Source organism: Equus przewalskii, chromosome X (genome assembly GCF_037783145.1).
Source record: "Equus przewalskii isolate Varuska chromosome X, EquPr2, whole genome shotgun sequence".
Classification (NCBI taxonomy): Eukaryota; Metazoa; Chordata; class Mammalia; order Perissodactyla; family Equidae; genus Equus; species Equus przewalskii.
Window position 1 is genome coordinate 89,695,848 of NC_091863.1, and position 21,612 is coordinate 89,717,459.

Below are 21,612 nucleotides of genomic sequence, written 5' to 3' on the forward strand. Positions count from 1 at the left end.
AGGCTTCCCTCTGATAAGCTTTTCTGCTTGTGTCCTTTATGCTTGCTGGTGACAAGAAGCAGGACAATGGGTAGGTCTGGGAGAAGCTGAGGTCTGGACTCAGTGAGCTGCCGGGCAGGCTGACAATCATCTTGGTAGTTGTCAGAAATGACCTTGGGTCATATATGCAATATGAGGGATGCCAGGGAATGTTTAGCTGTTTTTTCAAAGGAGACTTGGATTTAAATTCATTTGTCACCATTTTAGAAAGAGAGCAGAAGAGAGAGAAATGTCAGGCTAAGGTTGACTCCCTTACCGTGTAACTTAGACCTTCAGGAATCCCCTTCGTGAACCAGTACTGTGCCTTCCTCGTGCATGCAGGCACTCAATGTTTTAAGAACTGACTTGAATGCCTCTGGCCTAAGAAGAAATGAAAAAGCAAAATTATGTAATAAAATATGGATTCGTTCCAATCAAACTTTGTTATTTCTCTATAGGTCCTCACCCTGGAGTTAGACATTGCCTATTTAGTTTTGTTTCTTCTTCTTCTTCCTCTTCCTCTTCTTCTTCTTCTTCTTGTATCTGGTTTGCGTGAAAAATCAGAAAGACATAAGGTGCCAAATTATTTCACTGGGATCTAATTTTATATAAAGCAGGGTTTCTTAACCTTGGCATTATTGACACTTGGGGCTGGCTAATTCTTTGTTGCAGGAGGCTGTGCTGTGCATTGTAGGACGTTTAGCAGCATCCCTGGCCTCCGCCTATTAGATTCCAGTAACACCTTCCTCCCAGTTGTGACGGCCAAAAATGTCTCTAGACATGGGCAAATGTTCGCCAGGGTGCAAATCACCCCCTCCTTGTTCTAATTCATCTGACCCCCATATACAGAACCTGCCTTTCAATTAGAGGTCATCAAAAAAGATTGCTGTGTGCACCTTGCAGCCTGCTAATGGGCTTCCTCCTCTGCCTGCAGATGTCCTTATCCATCAAGGAGCCTCTCCAAAGGTCCAGGTTACAAGGACAGAGATCTTTCATCTTAGCTTGACACTTTCATCTGCCACATCTTGCTCTCTCCTGCAAGTCCTCTGCAACAGTGACAAATAAATCACAACACAGACCTGAGGTCTGGTCTGTTCAAGAAAGCCATTGCATTTGACTTTGAGTTTTTGTTTCTGAGAGGCATTGGTGGCTCCTGTGGTTCAAATAGAGATAATAGACAAGGAAGGAAAGAAGGGAGGAAGGAGGGAAGAAAGGAAGGAACAAAGGAAGAAGGGAGGGAGGGAGGCTAAAAGAAACAAAAAAAGAGAGGGAGAGAGGGAAAAAAGACAGACAGATGGTATCTGGTCTATCCTTCCCATCTAAGGAAGTAGAAATTTGAGCCAGCTCAGGCAGAATTGGCCATGTAATGTTTTTAAATGTCCATATATGGAAATTTCACACTGCAGCGGGCCAATACTGCCAATTCTAGTCATGAATTTTCGATTCTGTTTGAGACAGTCTGTTTTCTGGGGTTATAAAAGGAGGGGCACTCCTTGATAAACTTCTTATTCCAGAGCATTGTAGGAAGGAAATGGAACTGAAAATAAGAGTTTTTAAGCAAGGCAGAGCAAACTGATTGCCCAGAAATTTAGGTTTTCAGCCTAGGTCTTCTAACCAGCAGTGTGATCTCGGGCAAGTCATTCCTGTACGGCCGTATTTCTTTCATCTGGAAAATTAGATAACGTCAGAGTGGAAAATCTCTAAGTTCTCTTCTTCTAAGACAATACACCAAATATTTGGTTCTTAAAATGTGCTGAAGAGCACCTTGGAATTTGATTTCCAAGCAACTAATGATGCCATCTTGTGGCCAAAACAAGGTGTTCTTTTTTTCTAAAGATGAATTTCTCCTTCAGATAAGGCATCAATGGCGATTTGCATTCACTTAGCACATTTTCTATCTATCTATCTATCTATCTATCTATCTATCTATCTATCTATCTACCTACCTACCTACCTACCTACCTATCCATCTATCCATCCATCCATCCATCCATCCATCTTATTTTTATTTTTTTTTTGAAGTATAACACTATTCATAAGGGTGATAAATTTTCACAAACTAAGCACATCTAGCACCCAGATCATGAAACAGAACATCACCAGATCCCAGAAGCCCCCTTGTGCCTATTTCCAGGCACTATCCTCACCCCACAAACACAATGAATTTCACAAATGTAATGTTGCGCAAAAGGAGCCAGATGCAAAAGTTACTACCTGCCCTCCCTCCAAGGGTTGCCACTATCTTGATTACTAATAGCATAAATTAGTTTTGCTTGACTTTGTATTTTATACAAATTGAATTATGCACTGTGTACTCTTTTGCATCTGGCTCCTTTTGCTCAACACTGTGCTTGTGAAATTCATCCATATTGTCACATGTAGTTGTAGACCATTCTCATTGCTATGGAGTATTCCTCAAGATCCTTTTAAAAATTATTCTGTAATTAAATAAATTTTTTAGTATAAAAGTAATGTTACCTCAACAAAAAGTGATGTTATATGCAAGGTAGAAAAGAAAAGTAAAACAAAAGTAGTTACTCATAATCCTCCACCCAGAGGCAACCTTCATTAATATTTTGGTGTATTTCATTTAGTATTGTTTCTATACATATTTTCAACATATTTAATATGGTTGTATGTAGAATTGTATATGTAAATTTTGTTAGCATAATACTATAATGTTAGCACTTCACTGTTATTAAAAGCCTTCATGGATGTCATTTTTAATAAATAGCATTCCTTTACTGTTAGGTATTTGTGGTGTTCAGTTTTTGTTTCCTTTTGTTTTGTTTTGTATTAACAAACACAATGAACATGCTTGACCACAAAATCTTTTCTGTTCTTCAGACGGTTTTCCTTGTAATAGAATATCAGATGTAGGATTACTGAGTCCAAGCCTTTAGAAACAGGAGACAGGTCCAGTTTGTGACTAGAATGCAGTGATAGGAGACTGAAGTAAGGAACTGGCACGTTCTGAGCCCCTAGTAGTACATGTACCAGACATCGTGCTAGTTGCTTTGCTGACATTCTCTCATTCAATTCTCACAAAAAACCTAAGAGGTCCATATAATTCCGGAGAGAGAAAGCTGAAGGCTCAGAGAGGTTAAATAACTTGTCCAAAGGCACACAAGGAGTAAAGTGGCAGAGCCAAGATTTGGACCCATGTCTGTCTGGCTACAAAGCTCGTGATCTTTCAACCTTACCATACTGCCCCCCAGAGTGCAATTTCAATAATGCAACTGAAATGCACCGTTTTCTCCAATTATCTTTTCCACAGGCCTGTCATAGTTCCTAATAAACTGCACATGTTATCTGAGCAGGGGAAATTATACTTTTCTCAGCCTTTCAGTATCACAGTGGTTTTGGTATTCTAGTGGGCCTAAGAGAAAGCAATTAGGCCCCAAGAGAGTGTGAACACTGTTTCTCACCGATGTTCATACTTCTTGAATTTCCTCTACAGTGAAAATGGAAGTTTCCTTTTTAAATTTTTTCCTTTCTATTAACGCATCTGAGTTCTCTCTTCCCTGCTCTACCCCTCTGACTTTTCTTCAACTTGAATGTTGTTGAAGTCAGCTGTTACACTACTGAAGTTTTCCTGTCTCTCCTTTCTGCAAAAACTAAAGCTTCATTGCTGGATTTTTGGACATCCTTCTTATTTATTCCTAGTTACTTTCTAGTTTTCCTATTCCTCCATCCACATGCCAATCCCGTCTCCCTTATTTTTCCCCTATCTCTTCTCCTTATTTCTCCTGCTGCTGCTACTACTACTACTACCATCACCACCACTAATAGAATCTTAGTTGATCTTCCAGGTTACTTGCAGTCACTGTGGGAAGCAGAGGGTAGAATCTTAACAGAATAAGAAGGGAAAGAAGACAAACATCTGTGCTTGGGGCCACAAGCAGCCAAGGCCTCAACTCAATGCACTTGCTGCATGTTAGGTAGGTGGCAGGCAGCTAGAGAGGAGCAAGAGCACTCTAAATGTCTACCATGAAGACAAATGCCAGCCTTTGCACTCTGGCTTAGGGCTAAGGCCTGAGGGAGATATCAGTATGTCCTGCCTTCTTCTGAATTACCCAACAAGTAGAGCCTTTCTCACAAAGCTATAATTCTCTTTCCGCCACTGGAAACCAAGCTAAAATTCCATGCAACACCCTCAACCTAATGCTGAAGTCTACGTCAAGTTTGGAGGACTGATGGACACAAGGCAGATGGACAACAAAACCTTATTAGTTTCAAAAATGGTGCAGGAATAATTAGATACCCATATGTAGAAATAAGCAATACCCTTATCTCATACCATATGCAAAAATTAACTCAAAATTGATCATTGATCTAAAGGTAGGAGCCAAAACTATAAAAGTCTTAGAAGAAAACATAGGAGTAAATCTTCATTACCTTGCGTTAGGTGAAGTTTTTGTACATATGATGACAAAGGGATAAGCGACAAAAGAAAAAGTAGAAAAATTGGACTTCATCAAAATTTAAAACTTTTGTATGCCAACGAATTACATAACCTAGATTAAAATGGATAAATTCCTAGAAACAAACAAATTACCAAAACTGACTCAAGAATAAATGGAAAATATGAACAGACTTGTATCAATTAGAAAGATTGGATCAGTAATAAAAAATATCCCTCAACAAAGAAAAGTTCAGGACCAAGTGGCTTCACTGGTGAATTCTACCAAATACCTAAGGAAGAATGAACACCAATCCTTCTCAAACTCTTCCACAAAACAGAAGAGGAGGGAATACTTCCTAACTCATTCTATGAGGACAGTTTTCCCCTGATACTAAAGCCACACAAAGGCATCACAAGAAAAGAAAATTGCAGGCCAATATTCCTTATGAATATAGATTCAAACATTCTCAACAAAATACTAGCAAACCAAATTCATTAGCATATTAAAAGGACCAGAGCAAGTAAGATCTATCCTAGGAATGCGAGGGTGATTTAGCATAGGAAAATTAATCAGCGTAATATATCACATTAACAGAATGAAGGAATAGAATCACAACATGATTTCAATTAAAGCAGAAAAAGTTATTGATGGAATCCAACCACCCTTTCATGATAAAAAACATTCAACAAAATAAGAATAGAAGGGAACTTCCTTAGCATGATAATGGGCATTTATGAAAAGCCCACAGCTAATATCATAATCATGAATGACTGAAAATATTTCTCTAAGATCAGGAATAAGACAAGGATGCCTGCTTTCGCTACTGCTATTCAAAATGGTGAATATACTAGAAGTTCTAATCAGATCAATTAGGCAAGAAAAGAAATAAAGGGCATCCAAATTGTAAAGGAAAAAGTAAAACTATTTTTATTTATAAATGACATGATCATATATGTATGTAAATATGTATTTCAAAAGAAGCCATAATAAAAATACTAGAATTTATAAACATATTCGCCAAAGTTACAGGGTACAAAAACAACAAACAAGAAATCTGTTGTGTTTCTATACATTAGCAATGAAAAATCTGAAAAGGAAGTTAAGAAAACATTTCTATTTATAATATCCTCCAAAAAAATAAAATACTTGGTAATAAATGTAACCAAGGAGGTAGAAGACTTGTACATGGAAAATTACAAAATGATGCTTGAAGAAATTAGAGAAGACCTAACAAAATGGAAAGACAGCCCATGTTCATGGCTTGAGAGACTTAATATTGAAAAGATGGCAATACCACCCAAAGTAATCTACAGATTCAATGCAATCTTTACCATAATTCCACTAGCCTTCTTTGTAGAGACAGAAAAGCAAATCCTTAAATTAATATGGAATTGCTAAGGGCCCTGAATAGCTAACATAATCTTGAAAAGAAAGAAGTTGGAGGACTCACACTTCCTGATTTATTCAGCCACTTAGAGGAATTAAGTACTGATAAACACTACAATATGGTAGAACGTCAAAAACATTCTAGTATGTGGAAGAAGTCAGACATAAAAGGTCACGTATTGCATGATTCCATTTATACGAAATATTCAAAATAGGTAAATCCATAGAGACAGAACATAGATTGGTGGTTTCCAGGGACTACAGAGAAAGAGGAATGGGAACAACTGTTTAACGGGTATAGGGCTTCCTTTTCAGACGATAAAGATGTTTCCGAAGTGGATAGAGGTGGTGGTTGTACAACATTTTAAGTGCACTGTGTGTTACTGAATTGTTCACTTTAAAGTGGCTAATTTTATGTTATGTGACTTTCACCTCAATAAAAAAATTTACAACTTTCGTGCTTCAAAAGATACCATCAAAAAAATGAAGACAACCCACAATACTGGAGAAAACATTTGCAAATCATATATCTGATAAGGGACTTGTATCCAGAATAATTAACTTTCACAACTCAAGAATTTAAAGACAAATAACCCAATTAAAAATCCAATAGGCAAAGGATTTGAAAAGATATTTTTCCAAAGATATGGCAACGACCAACAAGGACATGAAAAGATGTTCAACATCACTAGTTACTAGAAAAATGCAAATCAAAACTACAGTGAGATACCACTTTACACCACTAGGATGGCTATAATTTTTTTTAAATGGAAAATAAAAAGAGTTGGCAAGAATGTGGAGAAATTTGAACACTCATACATTGCTGGTAGAAGTGTAAAATGGTGCAGCCTCTTCAGAAAACAGTTTGGCAGTTCCTCAAAAAGCTAAACATAGAATTACCATATGATCCAACAATTTCACTCCTGGGAATATACGCAAGAGAAATGAAAATATATGTTTCCAAAAAACAGGTGTACATGAATATTCATAGCAGTATTCTTCATGATAGCCAAAAAGTGAAAACAACCCAAATGTTTATTAACTGATAAGTGGATAAACAAAATGTGGTATATCCATAAACGTAATATTATTCACCTTTTAAGGGACAGTTCAAATCTGTAAAACCTCTTTGGATTCTTCCCCACTCTGACTCCAAGGATCATTGAACACTCCTTCCTCTATGCACCTGCAGTACCCAATACAGGTATCTACAATGCTTTGCTATACTCCCTTATGAAAAGTGAACCCATCTACCACCACAAAGTTTGTTGTCTACATCACGTGACTTTATTATTCTATTGTCTTCATCAACATTACTATTCCAGAAAATTCTTGCCTAGAAAGATAAAAGTTACAAATAACCTTTAGTACACATTCCAGGAACTTACTGAGAGAACCATCAACTCCCCAACAGAATACATCAACCAATATTTCACACCCAAAGAGTCTTAGAACCCTCTCCTCAAATGCTCACCTGCTGGGTCTACCAATCTTAAACTGTTGTTTCATGATCCTTACCCAATCATAACTAAGTCCCCCTTCCCGTCGAAAGACCCGCCTTAAATAAGACTTCAAAACCTCATATATATCCTGATTTCACCCTCATCACTTATAAATGCTACTAAGGCTCTGTTGAGCTAGTGCTCCCCCTTACTATGGAGAGTATAAACTCAGCTTCGTCTCATCAACAAGTTGTTTTGGCGTATTTTGGAGGAACCAGAATTCCTCATTTGTTTACATATTTGTCTCTCTCTGCTAGATATTGAATCCTTGAGAGCGTGGACTATGTCTGCTTCTCTTTTAATTCTCCATATCTAGCACACCGCCTGAAATGTTGTAAGGATTTAAGAAAAATTTTGTTGAATGAATGAATGAAGGGCAAGTGAACCTGGAGGTTGCAAAAACACTTAGGAGGCTGTTGAAATAACACAGGCTAAAAAAGATGAAGGCTTAAATGAGGGGAATCCAAATGGAGAAGAGAGTGAAACAGATTTAGAAGGTAGAATTAAGGAGACCACATAACATATTTTATGCAGTGGATAAAGGAGAGGACAGAATTAATACTGACTTTGAGGTTTCTGTCTTGGGCGACTGGGTAGATGCCACCAATAACTCTTTTAATGTTGATTTTGAATTTCGGAGGAAGAGCAAGGTAATAAAGTTTATTTGGACATTTAAGTCAAACTCAATAGTATTTTTTTTTTTTACTTCTATATTGCCATTCTGACTAGAGGGCCCTGAACTTAGAGTCTAGAAGTCTGGGTTATGGTCCTGGTTTGACTGATTTTAGGCACTTCCCTATTATGTCTGTGCTTTGCTCTCATCTTCAAAATGAGACTAAGTGATTTCCAGGTATTTCCACTCTAACTGTCTTGGATAGAATGATGATACGGATCAAGTCTCTTGTATGGTCTGAAGTAAAGATATACAAGAGAACAGCAGAGGGCATCATTATATAAAAGGTAAACAATAAAAAAAAGCAGTCTGAAGAATGGATAAGCTGTAATAGATCTTTAAAAACAATCTTATACTTGTATAATATTTTGTAAAATTAATAAGATAAATTTGCACATGGGTTTTTAAATATATGATTTGTCCTCACCATAATCATGTGATCTGCACAGGGAATAGATTATCCTATTTTATGGATGAGGAAAAAAGCTCTGAGAGGCTAGCAAGTTTTTCAGGCCCAAAAGGTAGTAAAAAGTAAGGATAAGACTAAAGCCAGATCTTTCAACTCATCTGTTCCAATTTACTGGCTTGAAAGTTGACTCAAAGGCAATAAAGAAGCTTGGACCATAAAGAGGCTTTGAATGGTTTAGTTAAAACTAAAGATGTCAATGTCCTCTTTTTCTGTATGGTGAAGAATCTGTATGCTATATACAGATGTACAAAAGATATGGCTTCCTGGGGCCAGCCTGGTGGCATAGTGGTTAAGTTCAAGCGCTCTGCTTCAGCAGCCTGGGCTTTGCAGGTTTGGATCCCAAATGCGGACCTATACACTGCTCATCAAACCATGTTGTGGTGGCATCCTATATACAAAACAGAGGAAGACTGGCACAGATGTTAGCTCAGGGCCAATCTTCCTCACACACACAATATATATATATATATTTTTTTTTCCTTATTTACTGTAACTGGTCTAATCTTGTTCAGAAGCTCCCACACAAGTGGGATACAGGTAGTACAGGGGAAAGTTTACAGATTCTCCTAGAAATTGAAGTATGGATAGCCAGTTCTCAGTGCCATCCCTCTCTACTTGCTTCTGCTGGTCTTTGCTGCGAGATAGCTGGTCTGATCTTGTTTCTAGACTGGCATATATACTGCATGCAAGTGGTTCCATTTGCCCTTTAGACATGAAATAGCATCCACTGCTGCTGCCTGCTAATTACACCATTGCCTCTAGACATTGAGGTCCCCACTCTCAGTGGCTTTGTCCAACTTCCAGGCCTCTGTTGACCCTGTGATTCTAGGAGTATCTCCATGACCCTTCACTGGGGTACATCATAGGTGGATCAGTTTGGATCTTTCAAGAAGCAGATGCCAAGGTGTATAAGACATTTATTAGAGGAAATGCCTGTGAAGGATAAAGGGGAGGGAGGAGGAGTAAGCAGAGAGAGTCTTCAGACTCCAATGTAGGTCTGACCTCTGTGGAAGGAGAGAGGGAAAGGAGGCTTGGGTAGAAAGACTCTCAGATGGTAGCACAGTTCTAAGAAAGTTTTGGCCAGGTCAATGGGGACTCTCCAAGGCAAAGTTTACTCATTAGAGGAGTCCTGCATTCCTCAGGAATGGGACAGCTCTCGTACACCCATCATGCTCAATCATTGGCTAGGAGAAGCCTGGGAGGAGTGTGGCTTTGGTGCCAATGCGGTGTTGTATCCAGAGTGATATAAGCTGGGGCTTTCAATTATGCTTCCTGCAAGAGGTTCTCTTAAAGATCTGAGAAGAGCATTTGCACAGTTGCCACTATAAGGGAAACAAACAAAAGCACACAGACAACTAAATGTAGGACATAATGTCAGGTAGTGATAAGTGCCGGAAAAAAAATATAAATCAGAGTAAGGCCATCAAAAGTGACTTCTGCTTGGAGGGGGCAGGGGAGCTCCTATTTTAGGTAGCACGGTCACAGAATGCCTTTCTGAGAAGGTGACATTTTGGCAGAAGCCTAATTAAGGAAGGAAGTAAACCGTATGACAGTTTGAGAAAATCATTCCCAGTGGAGGGAATAGTAGTGAAAAGGCCCTGAGGCAGGAATGAGTTCAGTGGTTTGGAGGAACAGAAAGAAAACCAATACGTCTAGAGCAGAGTAAGCAAAGAAGGAAGTGGTGGGAGATATAGTCAGACATAAACAGCGGTCTCGTAGGCCATGGTAAGCAGTTTGGATTCTATTCTGTGGTGGGAAGTCATTAAAGTTTTTCGGTAGGGGAGTGATATGATCTATGTTTTTTTTTTTTTAAAGATTTTATTTTTTTCCTTTTTCTCCCCAAAGCCCCCCGGTACATAGTTGTATATTCTTTGTTGTGGGTCTTTCTAGTTGTGGCATGTGGGACGCTGCCTCAGTGTGGTTTGATGAGCAGTGCCATGTCCGCGCCCAGGATTCGAACCAACGAAACACTGGGCCGCCTGCAGCGGAGCGCGTGAACTTAACCACTTGGCCACGGGGCCAGCCCCTGATCTATGTTTTTTAATCAGCACTCTGCTTTGTAGAGAATTGACTGAGGGTCATCTGAGTGGATGTCCAGTTGGCCGGGGAGTTAGGGAAGCCAGTTAGGAGGCTATTACAGTAGACCTGGCAAGAAGAGATGACTTGACTAAGATGGGAGTGGTGGAAATGAAAGGAGGCAGTTAGGTTTGTGATATGTTTTAAAGATGAAGCTGTCAGAACTTGCCAACGGATCCAATGAGGAGTAAGAGGTAAACCAATGATGATTCCCAGGTTTAGGGCTTAAAAACAGTTGGCGAGATCAGTAAGAAAGGGGGTAGGGTTTTTTGAGTGGTGAGGTGGAAATCAAAGGTCTGTGCTATACCTCTGTGAATATATTTACAAACATTGAATTATATACTTTAAATGAGTGAATTGTATGGTATGTGAATTATACTTGAATAAAGCTGTTACCAAAAAAGAGTCTGTGTTAGGCCTGTTAGATGCCTCTTAATCATCCAGGGAACAGTCAGATACATGAATCTAAAGTTCAGGGGAAATGTTGGAGCTGGAGATATAAATTGGAGTCATCAGCATGTTGATGTCATTTGTTTTCTTATCTAATGCTGTGTTTAAAGACATCCCAAAACTTAGTAGCTTAAAACAACAGTGAATTATTATTTCTCGTGATTCTGTGGGTTTCTCATGACTCATGTGGCTGCAATTATCTGGGATCTCAGGGGCTGCTGGCACATCCATGTCTGAGTCGTTGGTGCTGACTGTTATCTGAGGCTCCTTAATTCTCCTCCGTGCGGCCTCTCTCTTGCCGCATGGTCACTTATCATTTACTCATGTAGCACAAACTTCATTCATGGAAGTTGGCTTCCAAGAAAGCAAAAGCAGAAGCTGCTAGGCCTCTTAAGGACTGGGCCAGAATTTTCACGTTCCAATTTCATCCACTCTGTGGGTCAAAACAAGTTACAAGGCCAGCCTAGATTCAAGGAGGAGGAGAAATAGACTCCACCTCCTCATAGGAGAGACAATGTGCACATGCAATGATGGGAGGAATTGTTGACCATCTTTGCAGATGATTCACCACAATATTTAAAGTCATGAGATTGGAATAGATGACTAAGAGAGTAAGTATAGATAGACATAGGTCTGAGGATTAAGGTCTTGGACTCTCCAATGATGAAGAGTAACCTGCAAAGGAGACTGAGAAATAGTGATCTCTGAGGTGTAGGAAAACTAGGAGATAGACCTAGGTTCAAATTCTGGTGTTACCTTGAATACCTACTAGACTCTGGGTAAGTTTCTTAACCTTGCTAAGCCTTAATGTTCTCATCCATAAAATAAAGATAATAATAGTATCTACTTTTCTATTCCTTTTATTATCACAAGGCAGAGAAAGAATAAATAAATAAATGAAAAAAATAAAACTGTTCTTTGGATCAAACACAAGGAAGCCATTGGTGATTTTGGAAAGTGGCATAATGGGAGCAGAAGGGAAAATAGCTGAGGGATGAATTGGAGCTTCTTTCAGGAAGCTTATCTGTAAAGAAAAGAAAACATAGGGGCTACAGTGGAACAAAGTGTCAACTTTGATTGAAGGCTTTTTTTTCTGGGAAAGATTTTCCCTAGCTAAAATCAGTTGCCAATCTTCCTCTCTCTCTCTTTTGTTTCCCTCCCCAAAGCCCCAGTCCATAGTTGTATATTCTAGTTGCAGGTTCTTCTAGTTCTCCTATGTGAGCCACTGCCGCAGCATGGCTACTGACAGATGAGTGATGTGGTTCCACACCCAGGAGCCAAACTGGGCCACCAAAGTGGAGCACACCAAACTTTAACCACTAGGCCGTGGGGGCTGGCTCTGATTGAAGTTTTTTTTAAAAAATAGTAGAAAAGAAGAAAATCTTGCCATTTGTGATGACATAAACCTTGAAGGCATTATGCTAAGTGAAATGTCAGACAAAGACAAATACTGTATGATCTCACCCATATGTGGAATCTAAGAAAAGAAGCTCATAGATATAGAGAACAGTTTGGTGGTTGCCAGAGGTGCTGAGTGGAAGAGTGTGCAAAATGGGAGAAGGTGGTCAAAAGGTACAAACTTCCAGTTAAAAAGTAAATAAGCCCTGGGGATGTAATGTACAGCATGGTGAATATAGTTAATAATACTGTATTGCGTATTCAAAAGTTGCTAAGACAGTAGGTCTTAAAAGTTCTCATCACAGGAAAATAAAATTTGTAACTATATGTGGTGACAGATGTTACCTAGACATTGTGGTGATCATTTTGTAATATATGCAAATATCGAATCATTATGTTGTACATATGAAACTAACATAATGTTATATGTCAATTATACCTCAACTTAAAAAAAGATAGTAGATATTTGAATACGTTTAAAAGGCTGATGAGAAAGAGCTACTGGAGAGGCAGTGGCTGAAAATACAAGAGACAGAAGGGATAAGAGATGGGACATGGTCCTCAGAGTATAAAACGGATGGGATGATTAAGTTTGGGCAGGAGGCAGGACTCCTCTTCTGCCAAATCAGGATGCAAAGAGATAAAGGAGGAGTGCTGATACAGATAAACTTGTAAGCAGTATCTGTTTTCTTAGTGACTCAGAAAGGAGATGGTCTGTGATGAAGAGAGGCTGGCGGTGAGCAGAGACTAACAAAGACTCAAAGGTTGAAAGGGTGTGGAGAACGAAAGAGACTGATGAGGAGGTGGGACAGATCAAAAGGTGATTCCATGTTGAAGATTCAGGTGAATTTGTAAATCATGTGGCACCAATGAGCATGCTGGTGTGGTTGTCTCTAGCAGAGGTCTACAGTCCTGGGGAAAAAGCAGAGATTACGAATATGGTGGCATGATCCAGGGTTGGGTTTTACAGGGCAGACACCCTGCTAATTTTAATGCTGCCTTTTGGAAAGACTGACAATGAAGTTAGTTAGGAGGTCTGTGCTGAGCTTAAATTTTTATTCTTCATAACAACCAGTGACCTAGAAATGTCCAGGAACTGAGGAAGAGGAAACTGAAAATTTCTGAGCACCTACCATTTACCAGGGCTACAGGATACATATGTGCATTTTCTCATTTAAACCTCACAACCACCATGAAAGGTAAATAGAATTATCCATCTTTTGGGGCCGGCCCCGTGGCTGAGTGGTTAAGTTCACGTGCTCCACTGTGGCAGGCCAGGATTTCGCTGGTTTGGATCCTAGGTGCAGACATGGCACCGCTCATCAAGCCATGCTGAGGTGGCATCCCACATGCCACAACTAGAAGGACCCACAACTAAGGATATACAGCTATGTACGTGGGGCTTTGGGGAGAAAAAGGAAAAAGTGGAATCTTTAAAAAATAAAGAATTACGCTTCTTTTACACATAAAAATCATCAAGGCTCAGGGTGGCTAAGGAACTTGCCTGAGCCTGGTTTTCTTATTGTGCTTCTTTGGGAATGCAAAGGCAGACTGAATATTGATGGGGCAAAGTGCGCTTTGGGGTGTGATTAGCTTTATGACATTATTTTGAGACTCCACACATACTGTGTGTTTGGTGTTCCTCCGGGAAATAACAGAGAGGAGGCCAATCAGCAAGCCTCTCTCTGGCTGGGTGAGGGAAATGTGCTTATTTATAATTTCTTCTTTTAAGATACCAGTATTGCTGCTTGGAGACTCTATCTAGCCTTGCTCTCTTTTTCATTATATTTTCTTGCAGGAGATGATCTCTTCCTTCTGCCAGTCCTAGCCCAGAACCTGTCTTTTTAAACCTTATTCAATGGCTCCTCCAGTTCTCTTTATGGAATGGTCTCTCTTAAATTTCCCTTTGACTAGGGTCAGGATGTCACTCCTTATTATTATATCTTTATATCTGATTAATGATGTCACTGGTTCCTTTCCTTGCCAGCTTCCTGACTTAATTACAAAAGGTATCTCTCACATTTTAGAGATAGAGAAACCAAGACACAGTGTCAGCCATGACCAGGTCTCAGTTGTGCATGATCAAGCAACTGAAAAATCCTGAGTTAACTTCCTGCTGGAGCAGCCCTTCCATCTAAGTGCAGGAGTGAGAGTCAAGATAGGTTACCAGCTGTATTGGCCCGCAGTAATCAATTAGAATGAATAGGAATAGGGTCCTCAAAGCCCCTTGTTGAGCCAGGCCTCAACCCTTTAGTTGCTGGATCATGGAGAGTATAGTGCAGGGCAGGAGGGGATGGGCCAGCCAGGGGGATGAGTGGGGGTCTTAGAGGAGTAGCTACTTACCCATCAGTATGAAAAGATTTCACAACTGGAAGAATCTCATTGGAACAGACCTGCCTTAGTGGCTATAAATACTATCTAGGTGTGTTTATGGTCATAAATGCTGCCTGGGGGTGTTTATGGTCAGAAGGCACGCAGGTTAATACTTTTCTCCCAAAAACTCAAAGGCATGAATAAATTTTAGACTGTTCCTTGTTCCATTATATCTATTCTCCCCTTCTTCCAAAGTAAAAGGATTATTAATTTAAAACTATGGACCAAGAACAGTTGAGTGGATACCAGGGGAAAGGTGGGGTGGGGGGTGGGCACAAAGGGTGAAGTGGTGCACCTACAACATGACTGACAAACATTAATGTACAATTGAAATTTCACAAGATTGTAACCTATCAATAACTCAATAAAAAAAAAAAATAAATAAATAAGGATTATTAGTTGGCCATATGGCCACTAAGCTTAAGAGTACATTCCTCAGGCTTACCTTCAGCCAGTTGTGGTCATGTGATTAAGCTGTTGACAACGGGATGTGGCTAGAAGAGACCTGAAGAACCTCCTCTTCAAACTCTTAAAGGCAGACGGCATCTCCTCCTTCTCCTACTTCCTTCTTCCTGCTATTTGGTTCTTAGGCATTGTGGAGAGCCATTTTAAGCCACGTGGAAAAGCGACATACCCTAGGATTGGTTGAGCCACAGGATAGGAGTCTGGATCCCCGGACAACCTCACGCAGCAGAGTTGTCATGTAGCCATGCAGCCCGGACTGCCTACCTCCAGACTGCAATGTGAGAAAGAAATAAACTTCTATTTGTTTAAGCCATTGTCAGTTTGGGTTTCTGTTACAAACACTCAAAACGATATCCAAAATAGGAGTTTTTATGGGTTTCTTTCTTTGGTATTCTTTTGATTCACCTGAGCCACATATACGTATATATATTCCTTTCTAACTACCAAATTGAGGAAAAGTGATGCTTGAAAGGCACAGGTGGTGAGATCTGATATTGAGTTAAGGTCCCTTGTACCCTCCTATTGAGTGATGATAAGAAGACCAATTCCTTTTCCCCTCAATGTCATTTCTAAGGTGTACATTAGGCACTCGTAGAGGTCATGTTGATCATTTAGATGACCACATGTACCTCTTTTGGATTAAGAAACTGATATTAATGTACCAGTCTGGAAGTAGAAAGTAACAGACTTCAACCTTACTTTATAGTCTGTAGTTCAAGCAGGGATAGATTCATATTCCCCTTGAACGTTAATATTCCCATGAGAAGAATGTAATACAACACAACATGTGGAGAAGTGGGAAAGGAAGGGGCCACCTGTTCAGCCAGCAGGTTGAGTTAGCCCTGGGGGTCATTGGGATGAGAGATAACACAATTGGAATGGAATGTGTTTGACCAAATTGGTCAGTAGGATTAGTGATTCTCTACATTAAACAGTAACCTGAAGCCTGTTAAACTTAATACTCACTTTGCTGCAGAGAAGCTGCTTGCTCCCTAAAATAATTTATCTTAAGTCACAATTAGCAGAACTAAAAAAAAACCAATGCGATGGTAAAACACCATAGAGCAAGATTTGGGTTCTCTGGTTGTAGAATTTCAACTACAATTCCAGAGCTGTTTACCAAGAGTTTATTGTAGAGTTCCAGTCAGGAATTATGATTTTGTCAGGGAAGTCTAGAGACTCATAGGGCAAGAACTTGGCTCCCAAGTAGCTACAACACTTTCCAATTCCCTTATTCCTTTCCAATTCCTTAACATTTACTGAGCATGTGTATACATGTGATCTCATATAATGCTCACAACAACCCTGCGAGGTGAATACTATTATCTCCATCTCACAGATAATGAAATTGTAGCTGGGAGTGGCTAAACAACCTCAAAATTACCTCCAGCTAGTATTGAGAGAGAGCTAAGACTTGAACCCAAGCTTGTCTTCCTCCAAAGCGCAAGGTGAAAGTTAAGTTCTGCACCTGAAGTTAGTTTGTGAAGAACATGACATGAGGCAGATCCACCTGCACAGGCTGCTTCATCTCCTGAGCCCTGAAGCTTGGAGTCAAAAAATTCATTGGAAATCTGTTTTCACAGAAATACCCAGTTTCTTATGATCCTTGAATTCTGAGTGGCAGTTGTCAAGGACAATATTTTAGCTCTAGTGGGGCTGCTGACCTACTATGAAAAGTCCAAAAATCTAGCAGCTTGGGGAGATTGCAGAGAAGCCAAGTGTCTGAAGAATCCACAACTTAGATCATTAGCTAGCCTAGAAAGAAAAATGATCGTGTCTCCAGTTGTTTGGAGCTCGTCATGGGGAAACAGATACCTGATAAATGGAAAATTTTATTCCAGGAAAGAGCTTTACTTCCAGGCACAGGATTTGCTTATACGTTTTCCATAAAGTGTTCTTCTCCCTTCAAAGTAATCTGCAGGGTCTTTAACAATCTTTTCAGCACTGCTCTGTAATTCTCTACACTCTCATCTGAGAGTAAAGACAGGAAACGCAGTTTTAACATGAACTCTAGACATCAGGAGAGGAAGAGAAACAAGCCTGTCTGTTTTGGCTTTTTGGTTGGTTTGTTTTAAGGCAAGAATTTCTGCCCATCTAAGGTGGAATCAAGACCTACACATTGTATGCTTCATTAGTGATTTGGGAACTTTGGGTCCAAGGTAAGTGGACTAGGCTTTTTTCCTCTGGGACATGATGAGAAAGATCTGTTGTTTGGGTACTTAGCTCAGCCTAGTGATTTAACAACAAATAACAAGGAAGGAAAAGGTCCCTGAGGGAGGCAAAATAGAGTTTGCAAGAGTCTAAGTTTATAAGACAAGCCTCTGGGGCAACAATCAAGTCCTATACATATTCACCCTCAAATACACATGCTAAGCCAAAGTCTGGTGAGGAATACACAGCCCCTACAGGTCAGTACCACAGTCGTTAAACCAGGGAGGGAATTATAAACACCAATAATCAAACTAAACCAAAAAATGTCATTCATTCATTAATCAAACATTTGAGTGTGATTTCAGTTGTTCTCTAACCATAATGCACATTAGATTTCTTTTCCTAGTCAGTTCCCCATCATGCAATGACTGCCTTTATCAACCTCCCTAAAAATGGTTGCTATATAGCTAGAATTCACTGAAAGAAAATTGGCTGCTATTGGCTGTTTTATTGTTGGTTGACCTGGTGTATCAATTAAGATACTCTTGGTTGTAAATAATGAATAAACTTTGCTCCTTTTTTAATCAAGAGGTCTGGTTTTTTATTGTTGAGTTGTACTTAATGACACTTTTAAACTGCTGAATCGACCAACCCTGAGCCTGCTCTGACTTAAACCAAAAGGTATTTATTAGTTTCCAATTGCTGCTATAACAAATTACCACAAACTTAGAGGCTTGAAATAACACAAATGCATTATCTTACAATTGTGGAGGTCGGAAGTCTGAAATGGGTCTTGCAGAACAAAAATTAAAGTTTTAGCAGAGCTGTATTCCTTCTGGAGGTCTAGGGGAAAATTCTTTCCTTACCTTTTTTCAGCTTGTAGAGGCTGCCTACATTCCTTGGCTCATGGCCCCACGTCACTCTGACCTTTGCTTTCATTGTTACATCTCATTCTCTGACTCTGACCCTGCTGCCTCCCTGTTATAAGGACCTTTGTGATTGGGTTTACCTGGATAATCCATGATAATCTTCCCATCTCAAGATCCTTAATTTAATCACATCTTCAAAGTTCCTTTTGCCATGTAAGGGAACATATTCAAAGATTTCAGAGATTAGAACACAGATATCTTTGATGGGCCATTATTCTGTCTACCACAGGTAGTTTACTAGATTATATAACTTGGAGTACAAAGTCAGGGAAGACTTCAGGGTTGGTTGATCTAGCAGCTTAAGAGCGTCATCAAGTACAACTCAACAATAAAAAATCAAACCACCTGATTAAAACAGGGGCAAAGGACTTGAATAGACATTTATCCAAGGAAGATATACGAATGGCCAATAAGCACATGAAAAAAATGCTCAACATCACTAGCAATTAGGGAAATGCAAATCAAAACCACAGTGAGATACCACTTCACATCCATTTGGGTGGCTATTATTAAAAAGAAAAAAGCGAAAAACCAGAAAGTAACCAGTATTGGGAAGGATGTGGAGAAAATAGAACCCTCATACTTTGTTGGTAGGAGTGTGAAATGGTGCAGCTGCTATGGAAAACAGTATGGTGATTCCTCAAAAATTTAAACATAGAACTACCATGTGATCCAGCAATTCTGCTTCTGCGTACGTCCCCAAAAGAATTGAAAGCAGAGACTTGAACAGATATTTGTCCATCTGTGTTTATAGCAACATTATTTACAGTAGCCCAAAGGTGGAAACAGCCCAAGTATCCATAGACAGAGGAATAGATGAACAAAACGTGGTACCTACATACAATGGAATAGTATTCACATTAAAAAGGAAGGAAATTTTTACACATGCTACTACATGGATCAACCTTGAAGACATTTTGCTAAGTGAAATAAGCCAGTCACAAAAGGGCAAATATTTACCATTTTTCTTATATGAGGTTCCTAAAGGAGTCAAATTCATAGAGACGGAAAGTAGAATGGTGGTTGCCAGGGGCTAGAGGGAGGGAGAATGGGAGAGTTAGTGTTTAACTGGTATAGAGTTTCAGTTGAGGAAGATGAAAAGGTCCTGGAGATGGACGGTTTTGACAGTTGCACAACAATATGAATGTACGTAATGCCACTGAGCTGTACACTTAACAGTGGTTACGATGGTAAGTTTTATGTTCTGTATATTTTACCACAGTTTTCTAAAATGCCAGCAAAGACCCAGATTCTTTCCATCACTGTAGTCTGTTATCCAGAAATCAGCAGCTCTCTAAGGCTAGATTCTCCTTATGGGCATAAGAAAGTCATCAACAGCAATCAGAGCCACATGTTTTCTTGCACAACCAGGGGAAGAGCCTATCTCTTAAAAGCAGGGACAAAGTTTCCCAAAAGACCTCAATAAACCTTTATTTGAATTTCAGGCAGGTTGAATGTCTGAATCATAACTGGCAAAAGGGATGGGTTTATTCTCAGACTAATCAGGCCTACTCTTTGAGCTGAGATCAATTTCCCAACTTGCCTTGCTGCAATTCAATGGAAAAGAGATGGAATGAGTCCTGAAGAATCAACGGTAATGATCACTTTACAACTTTTGTGGCAACGTCAACTCAAGTGCACAGACCCGTGTGCAAAACCTCTGTGAAAATTCAAGCCATCCTTCCAAATCCTTCCCATCCGTCCCCTCTTGGTGCCAGCAACGCGGCCCTGCATCTCAGTTCGGATGCCTTCCCATATCTCATCCCACAGCAACAGAAGTGCTTACATCTATGAGGGAGAGGGGAGTAGATGGAGAAGGCATCAGAAAAGAGGCCACATTTACATTTGTATCAACTGAGAAATAGCACCTGGGAAAAGCCTTGAAAGTAGAGATTCCTGGATCCACCCCGAGAAGTGCTGAATCAGAACCTTAAATAAAAAGTAAATTAAAATTGTTGTTCTCTTTCATGAATTTGCGTTTTAAGAGGTGCCCTAGGTAATTCTGATGCTGATCCACGAAATACGCTTTGAAAAGCACTGGTCTTATCTTTGCTAAGAACGGTCCTAGGTGCTATGGGTAGAATAATAAAGATGACATGGGTCATACTCTGGAGGAGTTCACAGTCTATTTGGGAGAACAGATACTTAGACAATTATGACAAGACCTGATGGATGCTATAGTAAGATATGAGTAGAGTTCTATGAAGCTGATACTGTCTAAGGGAGTCAGGAAAAATTCACAGAATACTTGGCTATAGTGAGATAGCATTACAGGGGTGCATCTACACTGAAAAGAGAGAGAGACAGAGACAGACAGACAGAGAACTAACACTTTTGATAATTCAGGTACCAGGAAAACTCAGTGAGTCCCAGTTAGGTGATCATGAGAAGGCAGAAGTACACTTGCGATTCCCTCATGGGATCACAGTTCCCCACTTCTCATGCTTTAGCATTTTACTGCACTGCTCTGAATGTGATTCTGGTGCTTAATGATACATATTTTTCACATACATATTTATGTACAAGGTTGTATAAACAATACCATATATCAAGCACTTTGAGATGCTTTAGTACATTTTCAAGGGTAGTTTTGACTATATGTGGTTAAACATTATATTGCTGCCTTTAAACTGAATCCCACATCCCCATCCCTACCCCATGCTGGCACCTTAAACAACTATTCTAGAGGCGGAGTGGCAGTTATCCAGGTGAAAATGTAGGAGGAGAGATTCCAGGCAGAGGGACCAAAATTGTCAGATAATGGAGCTACTAAGGAGCATGACACATTTGGTGAACAGCTAGTCGGAAGTTCTGCAGGGCTCTCAGAGGGCGTATGAAGTAAAGTGGCATGAGATGGGATCAGGCAGTCAGGTGGGGTCAGATTATTAAAGACAAAGCTAAGGGATTGGACCTTTAAATGAAAGAAAATGGAAGTCTTTGAAGGAGTTTAAATAAGCGAATGACAAGATTAGATATGCATCCTACAGAGATTGTTTACTGGCCAGGTGGTGATTACTCTGAAGCAGCAGAGACAGGGCCTCTCAGAGGTCCAGAGAAGCTCCATTCAATTCCATTTTACTAAGGCTCTTAGTATAACAAAGACAGCTGAAATGACAGAAGAAGTAACAAAAAGTGTGAACTGTTCTAAATGATTATGTTTAACAAAGTAACACTTTTAATGCACACGCAAACAGGGTTGCTATTTCTATTGTCTCATTTGTAGATGTAAATCGAAGTTGGAAGCTTAGGCCATGCCCCACCCCCAACCTGGTTTTATTTCCAGACTTCATTACATTCTAAAATCTCAAACAAGCAA

At 39.7% G+C, this 21,612-nt stretch overlaps 1 protein-coding gene across 8 annotated transcripts in view; it reads right to left on the reverse strand.

Moving 5' to 3' along the window:
• Nucleotides 1–21,612, reverse strand: part of DCX (doublecortin) — a 366,408-nt gene that overhangs the window by 161,868 nt on the left and 182,928 nt on the right. For 3 of the 8 annotated variants that reach the window (XM_070605127.1, XM_070605129.1, XM_070605125.1), the window contains one exon: nt 15,197–15,487. The exons of 2 other annotated variants lie outside the window; for them this stretch is intronic. The gene's annotated coding sequence lies outside the window, so the exon portion shown is untranslated. Of the gene's footprint in view, nt 1–295; nt 400–484; nt 562–914; nt 1,068–15,196; nt 15,488–21,612 lie in introns of those variants that run through there. 3 more of the 8 variants (XM_070605128.1, XM_070605124.1, XM_070605132.1) reach the window with 3 other exon arrangements.